Source organism: Pongo pygmaeus, chromosome 4, assembly GCF_028885625.2.
Source record: "Pongo pygmaeus isolate AG05252 chromosome 4, NHGRI_mPonPyg2-v2.0_pri, whole genome shotgun sequence".
Taxonomy (NCBI): Eukaryota; Metazoa; Chordata; class Mammalia; order Primates; family Hominidae; genus Pongo; species Pongo pygmaeus.
Window position 1 is genome coordinate 61278515 of NC_072377.2, and position 14263 is coordinate 61292777.

Sequence of the window (14263 nt, forward strand, 5' to 3'; positions counted from 1 at the left end):
GAGGTGACAAAGTTGTGGAAGTAGAATTCGGAGGTGCGGGAGCAGGAAGGGGAAGGAATGTGGGGATTTCCAGGCTGGGCTGACAAGTTCCGGGCGCTGCTCTCAGGGGGAAGGGAGGTCTCCTCGAGTGCCAGATAGCCCGTCCGAAACCACCGACAATCTCCCTCCAGCTACGCGACCCAGCACCCGGCCCCTCCTCACCTCAGGCCGCGCCGCTTCGACCCTCCGCGTCTCCACAGCGCACGACCCCCTTGGCGCCAGGCTGGGCCAGACCCGTCGGCCTGGCAGGCGCCGCCCCCGGTTCAGCTGCGCCGGGGCGGCCCAGCGCGGCTCCGCGGGCCTTTTGGCTGCTCGCCCCGGCTCCGGAACGCTCGCGGATCTTTCTCCGCGGAGGTAGCGCGCCACCCCAGTCCCGCGGCGGGGCGGGGCGCTCCCCAATCCCGCCCAGCTGCGCCCCCGGCCGGCCACCGCTGCGTCCCGCCCCCTACCGGGACCTAGGCGCTGATTGGCCCCTGAGAGACCCTTTGCGCCCAGGCATTGGTCCAGCGGCCGCCCGTCGACGAGGGGGCGGGACTCCGAGGGGTAGCGATTCCCGTAACGCGGCTCCCCGCGTCCCGGATTCCGGTGGCTGCGCCCGCGTCGCCTCTCCCAGACTAGATCGAAGGGTTCCCCCCACCTCCCCTCTGTGGGCGGAAAGAGCGGAATGTTCCATTTTTCTGTGGAATAACGGGGTCATGAACTGAAGTCCGGGTGCTGCCCGCCGCCCGCTGCCCCCGCCCTCCCTTCTCGCCAGGGCGCCTGCGGCCTCTCTTCGCGGCCTTCCCCGAGGGACTCAGAGCTGCGAGGGACCGCCTAGCTCCCCTGGGGATGGGGGAGGCGTGGGAGCCTCTTGGGGAAAGTGAAGAGCTCCGTGGCCGTGACTCCGCACGAGACTGCGGCAGATTGTGGCGGCGGCTTCGCTCCAAGACTTATGTAAACGAGCCTTGCCACAGTACTTGTTTAAATTAGTAAATGAGTTTGGGTGCGATTGATAAGTGAGCCCCAGAGCTGGTGGCCCACCAAGCGACTAGTTGTTTGCGGTTTGTACCTCACCGTTTATGATAAAAAATACCGGGTAAAAACCTATTCATCCCCCCTCCCCGCCTCCGCCCCCCGTTTCCCTCAGAAAATGGACCTAAAGGCTCATGATGTTTGTTTCTCCCCAAAGGAAGATGAGAATCTTGAGTTAAAAGATAAGGCACGTGCGTGCGTGCATGTGGGGTGTGTGCGTAGGTGTCTGTAAAAGTAAACACCCAAAGGTAGAGGCTTTTGTGGAAGAATGAGAGGATATAGGAAGGAAATAATGGCTTATTGAACTTAAATTATATCTATAAATTAACAACTATAAAGTTCTTCATTATATTGAGGATTCAGCTAGAGTAAAACATAGATCGAATTATAATCTCTTAGTTGTTGATCAGATAATTTATAAAAGGGCAAAGTGGGCCTGCTAATGGAGTCGCAGGCCAAGTAGATGGTGCTGCAGCTGATGTGTTCAGCTCTTGCTCCTCCCTGTCATCCTATATCTAACCTATAGATTGTGACCAGATTCTATTCTAGCTTTGCCATTTAGAGGGGTGTTTATTTTAAAACAAATTTTTATAAAAATTTGTTAAATTGAAAATTTTGTATAGATCCAGGAAACTTGATTTTTTTGTTGTTGTTCAGAGTCTCACTCTGTCACCCAGGCTGGAGTGCAGTGGCTGGATCATGGCTCACCGCACGTTCAAATTCCTGGGCTCCAGCGATCCTCCTACCTCAACCTCCCAAGTGTGTCAGACTACAGGTGCCCCTACAATACCTGGCCAATTTTTAAAATTTTTGGAGAGACAAGATTTTGGTATGCTGCCCCGGCTGGTCTTGAACTCCTGGCAACAAACGATCCTCCGGCCTTAGTGGCCTCCCAAAGTGCTGAGATAACAGGTGTGATGCAAAGATGTATTTAGGGGAGATGTATAGTGGTTAAATGTATCCTCTGGTTCTAGATTGCCTGGGTTTAAATGCTGATGCCTCTATTTCCCATCTCTGTGACCTTGGACAAGTCTTTTTAAGTTTCTTCATCTGCAAAATGAGAATAACAATACCAACCTAATGGGATTGTTGCAAGGATTAAATGAGTTAAAATACATACAGTGTTTGGCACGTAGTAGGTGCTCTGTAAGTATCAGCTATAATCATTATTGAAGGTCTACTCGGTCAACGCTTCTGAAATATTTTAGTATCACAACATATGTTAAAAATGATGATATTTTGCTGGTCGGGGAAGGGCAGGTACACAGAAGTGGATTGATATGTCACAACACACCAGCCTGCCTTGGCACCATTAGGAAAACAAATGACTGAGTTAGTGCTTTTATATTTGTCTTTTTATTGGCTCAGCTCAGGTCCTGCTCCCAAGAAAGTCACATTTTATGGGAGTAGTTAAAGTCTGAGGCCAAAAGGATGAATCAATATTGGAGAAGTATTTTTCAGAACAACAGGACAGGAGACCTCTGCTGTGCTGGAGTTACATGACTTTGCAGACACCTCTGTAGAGTATTGGCCTTGAAATTACCAATTTCAGATTAAGGATTTGTTACTAGAAAGCCTTGTCAAAATGCAAAGGTAAGTAGGGGAAAGTGGTGTATTAATGGGGAACTCTCCATTTGTGTCCTGTGACCATCTGAGATTTTAGATATGTCAAGAGCAGGCCGGGTGCAGTGGCTCACACCTGTAATCCCAGCATTTTGGGAGGCTGAGGCAGGCGGATCACTTGAGGCCAGTAATTCAAGACCAGCCTGGCCAGCACGGTGAAACCCCCCGACTCTATTAAAAATACAAAAATTAGCCAAGCATGGTGGTGGGTGCCTGTAATCCCAGTTACTTGGGAGGCTGAGGCACAAGAATCACTTGAACCCGGGAGGCAGAGGTTGCAGTGAGCTGAGATCCTGCCACTGCACTCCAGCCTGGGTGACAGAGCAAGACTCCTTCTCAAAAAAAAAAAAAAAAAAAAAGCAGAGATTGAGGAACCTGTACAGTGAGAAAGTAACATGAAGGCACCAAAATTACAATTACTTGGGAGTAAGTGAACAAAGCTTAGGAAATTGGGCCATGGAACAAAGGTGATAAATGTCAAAGACAAACTTTGCTTGCATTTCTAATTCCCTAAATCTGGCGCTGACTAGGGTATCCCTTTACTTCCTTGTCTGTGCCCAGTTACGTTCCTGAAACTCTGTGTCAGCCCTGGAATTATCCTCATGTTCTGCATCAACTTAATGATTTCAGCATCCATGTTCATGACTCGTTAGCACTCTGACCTCACAATTTCTCATCCTTTTCTTTTCCAATCATCTTCAACTTCACTCTGTATCAGCAACCCACAGATGGAGCCACACCTTCAACCTAGTCATCAATGAAATTACTTCCCCTCCAAAATGTTGGATTGTGAGTTTCCCTCTCTGTACCTACAGCCACCTACCACCATCTACCTCTATTTTGTGGTCACTCCCATTGAATCTGTAATTTGTCCTCAATGTGACAGCCTGACAGCCAGTCTTTCTTCTCATACTTTATCAGCTGTTTCCTATCATTTTTTATCATACTTACCAGTAAGATCCCTTTTTTTTTTGAGACGGAGTTTTTCTGTTGTCCAGGCTGGGGTGCAATGGCACGATCTTGGCTCACCACAACCTCCGCCTCCCTGGTTCAAGCGATTCTCCTGCCTCAGCCTCATGAGTAGCTGGGATTACAGGTGCTCACCACCATGCCCGGCTAATTTGTGTACTTTTAGTAGAGACGGGGTTTCACCAAGTTGGCCAGGCTGATCTCAACTCCTTAAAGTGATGGGATTACAGGGGTGAGCCACCGCCCCCCAAGAACCCTTTTATCAACCATTTTAACTGCACTTATCTTCAGTTCCCTTGACCTTCAGCTATGTTTACCTTATCAGGCTGTTTCCTGACTGTTTCCTTTTTCCTTGAGCTATCAGCCCCACCCTGACATTTATTCTTAGTACAGAACCTTGTTTTACTCCCTTAAAATCAAGGCCATCATTTGTGAGCATCCTTAACTTTTCTCCAACTTAGGAAGCAAATAGATATTTATCCTCTTTCTCTTTTCCCCACTCAGAGGAAGAAAGGCCCCTTTACTTTTAAAAGGTTAATTCCTCCTCCTCTGTTCTTGGTACTACTTTAAGTCTAGTCCCCTAGTTTTATATTTTTCATTATTAACACTAAATGACTTTGAAATGTTTAAAAATTAAATATTAACTCAGTGGTGAGTTCAGGACAGCCTCTCTGCATGTGTTAAAACCTTTGTAACCTGATAGCACCGAATTCACCAAAATTAAAAATAATTAAATGTCTAAAAATGAAGAATGTTAAGCTACATTGAAATTCACTTAACAAAATGAGGTGAGAATGAAAAATGAACTTAAATTTCCAAACTAGAAGACAAGAGAAATTCATTTCATAGCAACAAAACTCAAAAGCATTATGACTGCTATTTCAAAAAATGTTTTGAAGAATGTATATTCAGAAAAATCAACGTACCATAAGAGTACTGCCTGAAAATTTTTGACAAAATGAACACATTCATGTTTATCATCTATATCAAGAAACAGAAGGCCTGGCACGGTGGCTCACACCGGTAATCCCAGCACTTCCGGAGGCCAAGGCGGGCAGATCACGAGGTCAGGAGACCAGCCTGACCAACGTGGTGAAACCTCATCTCTACTAAAAATACAAAAATTAGCTGGGCTTGGTGGTGCATGCCTGTAATCCCAGCTGCTGGGGAGGCTGAGGTAGGAGAATGGCTTGCACCTAGGAGGCGGAGGTTGTAGTGAGCCGAGATTGTAGTGAGCCGCTACACTCCAGCCTGGGTGACAGAGCAAGACTTGGTCTCGAAAAGAAAAAAGAAAGAAATAGAAAATAGGCTGGGTGTGGTGGCTCATGCCTGTAATCCCAGCACTTTGGGAGGCCAGAGGCTAAGGCGGGTAGATCACAAGGTCAAGAGTTTGAGACTATCCTGGCCAACGTGGTGAAACCCACTCTCTACTAAAAATACAAAAATTAGCCAGGCATGGTGGCACACATCTGTAGTCCCAGCCACTCGGGAGGTTGAGATATGAGAATTGTTTGAACCCGGGAGGCGGAGGTTGCAGTGAGCTGAGATTGCGCCACTGCACTCCAGCCTGGTGACAAAGCGAGACTCTGTCTAAAAAAAAAAAAAGAAACAGAAAATGACCAGTACCCCAAAAGGGCCCTCCTCCCATCCAGTTATTGGAAGATCATAACTGACCACTATTCTAATGTCATAGTGGTGTACCCAGGCGAGTTAGAGAAAACGCCACACTTTGAGATGAATTAAGAGTCCTTTATTAGCCGGCGACCGAGAGACGGCTAATGCTCAAAATTCTCTCGCCCCCAAAGAAGGGGCTAGATTTTCTTTTATACTTTGGTTTAGAAAGGGGAGGGGGGGTCTAGTTAAAACAATTTTACAGAAATAAAGTAGGCAAAAAGTTAAAAGGATAAATGGTTACAGGAAAGTAAACAGTTCCAGGTGCAGGGGCTTTAAGACTATTACAAGGTGATAGATTCGGGGCTTTGGGCGTTATCAATCAGACGAATTCCTGGGAATTGCGGATATAGCTTGCCACAGTATCTTATCAGTTAATTGCATTCTTGGATGTGCTGGGAGTCAGCTTGCACAAGTTAAGTCCTTGAGGAAGGGGCTGCCAGTGAAAGAGCCAAGATGGAGTCTGTCTGGCTCTCTTAGCTGAGGAAGAGTCAATTCAGGTGGAAACAAGCCTAAAAACAGGGTTGGTAAAAACAAGGTTGGGCGTTACAATAGTTTTATGCTGTCTTTTTAAACTTGAAAAGTGTACAGAAAAATTTTTTCACATCAGATGGGTAATGTGCCAACGTCGTAACAAGGTTTGAGGGAGGCACATCTCACACATGCACATGAAAACCCAATCATCAGGCTTATAAACTACAGAAGAATCTGAAACTTCTTAGTCTTAATATTAGGTTGGTGCAAAAGTAATTTCTGCCATTACTTTTAATGGTGAAAACCACAATTTTACGCCAACCTAATATATTTACTTACTTTATTTTAATGAATATACTAAGCCAAGAGAGTTTAAAATGAAATAAGTACTGCTCTGTGGCCGGGCGTAGTGGTTCACGCCTATAATCCCAGCACTTTGGGAGGCCGAGACGGGCGGATCACAAGGTCAGGAGATCGAGACCATCCTGGCTAACACGGTGAAACCCCATCTCTACTAAAAAATACAAAAAATTAGCTGGGCGTGGTGGCGGGCGCCTGTAGTCCCAGCTGCTTGGGAGGCTGAGGCAGGAGAATGGTGTGAACCCGGGAGGTGGAGCTTGCAGTGAGCCGAGATTGCGCCACTGCACTCCAGCCTGGGTGATAGAGCAAGACTCTGTCTCAAAAAAAAAAAAAAAAGAAAGAAAGAAAGAAGCGCTGTTCTGTAAAGGTTAAACACAGAGGAAGGGATCTAGCTCAGAGATCTCCATACTGTGGACTTCTGGGGAAAACCCTGGTCAAATAGCCATGGGCTGGTCAATTATCTTGAGTTACTCTTTCAGAGGGAAGGTTGGCTTCAGAGAAGGAAAGGCCAGTGCAAGACATGTGAGCAGCAGTTAGGTGCATCCTATTCCTAGACACATACATAGGATAAGGAAGTCAGGTATTGGGACTGTAGCTTTGGAATGGACTATACTTGCTTCAGAATATTATCATGGGGAGTTTGAGAAGCAAGGGCTTTCCTTTGTTGATTCTCCTTTCACCAGTCTTCCTGGAAAGAATATTCTGCAGTTACAAAATAGGTTCCTTGGTTGCAAGTCTGATACTTGTGCTAAAACCAAATAGATGAAAAAGTATCAACATGAATTTTAAAAAATATATTGTGTGAGCTTGTATAGCTAAGAATTCCCAGCCCCCTACATAGGATCTGAAGAAAGATCTAGTACTAATTGTATTAAATAATGGTTTAGGCAAATGTGTATCTGTCTCCTTAAGAGAGGAAGGCAGTCCCTACTGTAAAGTAAAAATGAAATGGATATACTTCCCGAGAGGGCTGGAATTTTCTGAAAATTGTCCCCTCTGATTTTTCACAGGATTTAGGGAATGGCCATCTTCCATAATTAACAAATAAATAAATAAAATTTAATGTCAGGGTCAAATGAAACTGGAAACAAAGCTTATCTGGTGATATGTCAAATTATGAGAGTAATTATTTGGATGTAAGGATGCTGTGACCTCCTGCTTCTTGGTATTCCTTGTGTGATTTCCTCCTCTTGAGTGTGAAGGGATGTATGTCATTGGGTTATATAAGATAGTGCCCATCTTGCTAGTGTCTCTCACTCTCTTGTGGCTCTGAAAAATCAAGCTGCCTGCCATGTTTGAGCTTTGATATGGAAAGACCACATGTTAAGGAACTGAGGGCAGACTCTGCCAACAGCTAGCTTTGAAACTGAATCTCTCGGCCGGGCGCAGTGGCTCACACCTTTAATCCCAGCACTTTGAGAGGCCAAGGTGGGCGGATCACAAGGTCAGGAGTTCAAGACCAGCCTGGCCAAGATGGTGAAACCCCATCTCTACTAAAAATACAAAAATTAGCTGGGTGTGGTGGCAGGCACCTGTAATCCCAGCTACCCAGGAGGCTGAGGCAGAGAATTTCTTGAACCCAGGAGGCAGAGGTTGCAGTGAGCCGAGATCACGCTACTGCACTCCAGCCTGGGTGGCAGAGCGAGACTCCATCTCAAAAAAAAAAAAGAAAGAAAGCAAGCAAATCTCTCAGTCCTACAGCCTCAAGGAACTGAATTTTGCCAACAAAAGCAGATCCTTCCCCAGTCAAGCCTCAGATGAGACAGCATCCTCAGCTAACAACTTGTTTGCAGCCTTATGAGAACTGAAGCAGAGAACCCAGCTAAATTGTGCCTAGACTCCTGACCACAGAAACTGAGATAATAAATGTGTGTTGTTTTAAGCTGCCAAGTATGTGATAATTTGTTATGTAGTGGAGAACTAATACAACAGGGAAAAGTTAAAAGCTATTCACATAAATATTTATAATGGATATTATTTCTACACATTCAAATCAAGCTTTTCTTAAGTTCTTAAGAAGATATGAATCTGGAGAAGGAAATTATATCAAGCAGAAGGCTGCTCTGGTGTTGTGAAGACGGGATCCAACCATTCTAATGTATTCAATTTATTTATTCAATAAGTATTGAGCATAAACTATGTTCCAGGCACTGAGATATTAATCTAAGGAAGACACACATGTTGTCCTCATTGAGGACCTCAAAAGTCTAATACATAAACCAATAATCACACAAAAATCATAGCCATGTTACAGTGCTATGAGGAAGATGTTAAGAGAATATTCTGGAAGTACTCATACATGAATACATCAGAAACTGGGCATTATAAGAACTCAGTTGCCTCTCTCTACTTTCAGTTCTACATCTTTGTACCTTGTAGCGGATTTAAAATGGCCACAAATTCTTCAATACTCTTCTATGGAGAGATTTGAGGGCTATTTCCCTTCATCTTGAATTTAGGCAGGCTTGTTCAGGGTCTGGCTTTTAAGAGGAGCTTTCACCTTGGTCTGTGGAAGTCCCGAGTCACTGTGTACAAAGTCCATCTACCTTATTACACCATCTGGAGAGAGCTGAGACTACAGAGAGAGGGGGAGTGGCCCGGCTGATCCCAGTCTTCCTAGTGACCCTGCCCAGGAACTTGGTATGTGAGTAAAGCCATCTTGGAACTTCCATACCAGACCAGCCACGAGATGAATAATACTAACTGATCCCAGTCAATGCCACATAGAGCAGAAGAACTGCCTAACTGAATTCTTTCCAAACTGCTGACTCAAAAATTTGTATGGTATAATAAAATGTTTGTTTTAAGTCACTGTTTTGTTAGGAGTAATAAGCAACCAGAATAAAATTCTAATCTTTATCATGTACCATGCTGAAAATCTGACCATCTCACTCTCCTTAAAACTCCATTAATCCCTTCCCATTACCCAAATCCCTCTTGTATGTCATAGAAGTCCCTCATTACGTGACCTCTACCTACTTCTCTGGTCTTATCTCCTAACATGGCCTCCAACTCCAGGCTCTCATATTACCTATTTGCTAATGGTTCCTGGGCCAACATCCAACATACTGTTCCCTCATTCCATGCCAAGAAGAGACAACTTATTCTGTTTCCTTGGCCAGTCATTGCCTTCTTCATTTGCTTTGCCTAACTTGCTCACCGTGTAAAAATATTCATCTAAGTAGTTATTTCCTCTCAGAAGTCTGCTCTAGGCCATGAGAAACTCAGCCAAAAGTGCAAATGATTCCAGATGGTCATTCACTGTAGAAAAGGAATTGATGGGCCGGGCGTGGTGGCTCATGCCTGTAATCCCAGCACTTTGGGAGGCCGAGGCATTAGGATCACAAGGTCAGAAGATTGAGACCATCCTGGCCAACATGGTGAAGCCCGGTCTCTACTAAAAATACAAAAAAATTTCTGGGCATGGTGGTGCACACCTGTAGTCCCAGCTACTCAGGAGGCTGAGGCAGGAGAATCGCTTGAACCCAGGAGGCAGAGGTTGCAGTGAGCTGAGATTGCGCCACTGCACTCCAGCCTGGTGACAGAACGAGACTCCATCTCAAAAAAAAAAAAAAAAAAAAAAAGAAAGAAAAAAAAAGAAAAAGAAAAAAAAGAAAGAAAAGGAATTGAGGAAGAGATTTCTAGACCACAGAGCAAAAAGGGAATGGGGGAACCCAGATAAAATGGCAGACTGAAAAAATTCTTTGCTCTTTAAGTTAGTCTCTCCCAACATATACAATGTCATGGATGCTGTATTAGTCATTTGAACAAAGTGCTATGTTAATTCAGAAAAGAGACAATTAATTTTCCCTGGAGAGACTGGAGATGCTTTCTAGAGGAAGTGTGACATTGAAGCAGGTTCATGAAAGATGAGTAGGAACTCACTAAGGGAGATAATGGAGGGAAGCAGTTCTTGGCAGAGGGAACAGCAAGAGGAAGCAGTGGGAATGTGAAAGGACAAGGTATTACCAAGAGGTCTGGTGAGAGTAGATCAGGGAGTGCGGGGTGAGAAATAAAATGAGACAAGAAAGTGGAGGCCTTCTTTAAAAGCCGTGCTACACAGGGGATTTGCACTTTATTTTGTAGAGAGATATTAAAGTTTTTAAAGCAGGATACTGTTGGGAACAGATTTGTGATTCAGAAAACAAATTATGTTAATACTGTGAAGGATGAACTGGGGGAACAAGAAACTGGAAGAGAGCTTGAACTAGAATAGCTCCTTATTTTGGAAGAGAAGGAAGAGGTTGTTCTGAATAATGCCAGGGAGATAGCATGGCAAGACTTGACAGTGGGATATGGTAAGAAATGTATGGACAGATCTGTGATCAAAGCCTGAGTTAATCATTGCGGATGAGCTGTATATTCTTAAGTAATTTCTTCCCCCTCCCCTCCCCTCCCCTCCCCTTCCCTCCTCTGTCCTCCCCTCCCCTTCCCTCCTCTGTCCTCCCCTCCCCTGTCCTCGCCTCTCCTTTTTTTTTTTTTGAGACAGGGTCTGGCTTTAATGCCCAGGCTGGAGTGCAGTGATGTGATCATAGCTCACTGCAGCCTCAAACTCCTGGGCTCAAGCGACTTTTCCACCTCAGCCTCCTAAGGAGTTGGGACTATAGGCACACACCACCATGTGTGGCTAATTTTTTTGATTTTTTGTAGATACAGGGTCTCACTTTATTGCCCAGACTGATCTCAAACTCCCGGGCTTTCACTCTAGTTGTGTCCTTTGTGGTTCTTGGATGTCATCACCCCCACATTAGGCACCTGCAGGTATGTCCTTGTCCCCACCTGGGCTCTGGATGTACATTCCATGCTACTTTCCACTTTTGTGTCTCATGGTCATGACTGTAAGTCCCCTTGGACCCTTTGTCAGCTAAATTATGTGTCTTTCTTGGGGGTCCTTTAGCTTTTCTGTGCCACTCTCGGGGCTGCAAAAGATTCAGAGGGGCTGCCTCAGACTTTCCCTACCTAGGGCACTATATGTGGTCATCTTTACCTTACTTCTGTGACAACATTGTGGTCTAGGAAACATCTGCTAGGCTGCTGCCTCCCAGGATTTCAGATGTTAGTATATTCCCAACATTGTCATGAGCCTCCACCATGTCTCCCCAACTTGCAGCTAACCCCAAGTAAGGGGCATGGTGGAGGACCTTTTCTTAGATCTTTACTACCTAAAGTTATTTTGCTTAACACTCATTTCTCTACTTTTGCCCTCCCCAACTTGGAAAGTCTTTATCTAGCCTAGGGGTGGGGTGGGGTGGGGTAGGGGGGTTGATATTAGTGGGAGGGGCAATTAAGATGGGTCAGCAAGTATCTCCCCAAATCTTTCTTTCTTACTACTAAGGCTTTTGAATTTGAGAGTCCAGGAGTTTGGCACCTTCATTCTCTGCTAGTCAGTGGGTTTTTGTTGTTTGTCTTTCTAATGCAATCAGGGAGAGTTGTTAAGTGAAGAGTGCAGAGAGAAAAAAAAATTCTGGAACAAATACTTTACTTAAATATCTTGATATACTGAAATAAAGTTTTTGTCTCTTCCAAATATATGCATCCTCTTCTCACATCTGCCAAGACAGTCATAGGTAAGAAACCTCAAATTAGAATAAAGAGTATCCGCTTCCTTGATCTGATTTCTGTGTGCAGATAATGAGAAGAGGCGAAGGATCAACCAGATTCTGAAAACTTGCTTTCAGGTACCAGGGGCCAGAGCATAAAACTAGATATTTTCCCAGGATTGATTGATTTAGGTACTGAGCCTCAGGGGTCACATAGAAAATTTCCCAGTGACATTAAAGGAAGCCCATACTCTATTGTGTAAGAAAAGAGAAAAACTAAACAAGCTGCCAGGTGTCGAACTTCTCCTTCTGTCCAGTTCTGGTTCTGCCTTGTGGAGCTGTAGGAGAGGGTCACCAATGCCCAGACATACCACTACACCTTCCCTTCTTTTGCCCACCTTCTTACCTCTTAACATCATTCTCATGAATTTTTTTTCATATACTCCCTACCTTTTTCTAACTTTATAAAGACAGAAAAATAAATGAAGAATGAATCATCTGTCTTGTGTGTTAGATATCATGGCAGGAGGTAGAAAGGAAACTGAATATGTCTTTAAACCCCTGGAGCATCTAGCTACAGATGGACTAAATGGTCCAACCCAAATGCAGAAAACCAGTGTAAACCACTTAGACTGTGATTCTGATTTCAATAAAAAGTGAATTTTTTTTCCAAGTAGGAATATGTTAAGCTGTTTTCTCTAATCAGAGACAAATTTTCAATGCCTGGATAACAAGTATTATCCTAAGTGCCACCCTTTTTTGTGTGCCAGCTATGTGACAGGAACTCACTTTATATCCCAATTAATTTTTGCAACAAATGGGGCAGGAAATAGCAGTTGTTCACTGTAGTCACACTCTTATGACCGAGAAGTGTTAATTTATATATGTATGTAAATTGTACATCTTCCTTATATATCACGTATAATTTAATTATATAATTATGTTATATAATTTAATATTATATAATTATGTTATATAACTTAATATTATATAATTATGTTATATAATTTAATTATATAATTTAATATTATAGAATTATGTTATATAATTTAATTATATAATTTAATATTATAGAATTATGTTATATAATTTAATATTATATAATTATGTTATATAATATAATTATATAATTTAATATTATATAATTATGTTATATAACATAATTATATAATTTAATATATATAATTATATAATTATATTACATAATTATATAATTATTTATATAATTTTATTATATAGTTTAATTACATAATAATTATATAATTGTATAATTTAATATTATATAATTAAATTATATAATTGTATAATTTAGTATTATATAATTAAATTATATAATTGTATAATTTAGTATTATATAATTAAATTATATAATTGTATAATTTAGTATTATATAATTAAATTATATAATTATATAATTTAATATTATATAATTAAATTATATAATTAAACTATATAATAAAATTATACAATTATATAATTTAATATTATAGGATTAAATTATATAATTATATAATTTAATATATGATTCAATTATATAATTATAATTTATATAATTATATATTCCTTATATATTATAAATGTATATATTATATATTTCTTATATATAAATATTATATATATAAAGAAACACGGTCTCTCTGTCATGCAGTGGCTCTATCATAGCTCACTGCAGCCTCAAACTCTTAAGAGCCTCAAACTCTTAAGCTCAAGTGCTCCTCCTACCTCAGCCTCCTAAGTAGCTGGGACTACAGGTGTGTGCCATTACGTCCAGCTAATTAAAAAAATTTTTTGTAGAGATGAGGTCTCCCTATGTTGCCCAAGCTGGTGTCAAACTCCTGGCCTCAAGCAATCCTCTTGCCTTAGCCTCCTAAATTGCTGGAACTACAAGCATGAGCCACTACACACAGCTATTTTGGTGTATTTCTAATATCTTTTAGATGCGTATAATTTTTGCTTTTTCAGTTACCACCATGGCCTAAACAATTTCCTATGTTGTTAAAAGCTTATTTTACTGACTACACTCATGACGTTTTTAATAGCTCATTGAAATTTTCCAATACATTTCATAGATATATTGGGAGTAGACATAGCAGAGGGTATTGTAGCCTCAGATTAGCCTGGGTGTAATCTTGGAAGGAGGGAACTGCCTTGCTGCTCCCTCTACTTTTGCCTCTCCTGTAGCCAAGCCTCAGGAGAGGCTTTTCTGCATGGCTTCCAGGGTTTGGTTTGTGAGGGAAGAAGATGAGGATAAAGTCAACTCAAACTTCATGGCAGCATTGTGCCCACTTTTCCCTGTCACTGCCATTCTCCAGCAGAAACACTTTGGACACCGACACATGCTCCCTCTTGGAGAAACTTTCTAGTTTGGGTAAAAAGACCAAAAAGTGGGAAAAAATTAATTAGAAATATGGAGATCATGGGTGGAAGGAGATACCATGGCATGACCCTGAAAGCCCTCAGCATACTCTGGCATGGATCTCTGAGGAAACACAAGATGACCTCTGTGCGAGGTGTTTTTCATGTTGGTTGGAATTTTCACTGGTAAGAACACAAGTACCTTTAAGCTTTGGCCAGAA

The 14263-nt window shown here is 42.5% G+C and overlaps 1 protein-coding gene, 1 long non-coding RNA gene and 1 other non-coding gene across 11 annotated transcripts in view; 1 reads left to right on the forward strand and 2 right to left on the reverse strand.

Annotated features, from left to right (window-relative positions):
- Positions 1-464, reverse strand: part of IL6ST (interleukin 6 cytokine family signal transducer) — a 72104-nt gene extending 71640 nt beyond the window's left edge. For 4 of the 8 annotated variants that reach the window (XM_063664828.1, XM_054487986.2, XM_054487989.2 and 1 more), the window contains exon 1: positions 202-453. The gene's annotated coding sequence lies outside the window, so the exon portion shown is untranslated. Of the gene's footprint in view, positions 1-201 lie in introns of all 8 variants that reach the window. The other 4 variants (XM_054487987.2, XM_063664829.1, XM_054487982.2 and 1 more) reach the window with 3 other exon arrangements.
- Positions 1-14263, forward strand: part of LOC129036609 (uncharacterized) — a 129766-nt gene that overhangs the window by 17691 nt on the left and 97812 nt on the right. The gene's annotated exons all lie outside the window — the stretch shown is intronic.
- LOC129037729 (small nucleolar RNA U13) lies at positions 5918-6021 on the reverse strand. The gene has a single exon (XR_008502952.1). It is a non-coding gene; the product is annotated as a small nucleolar RNA U13 (small nucleolar RNA).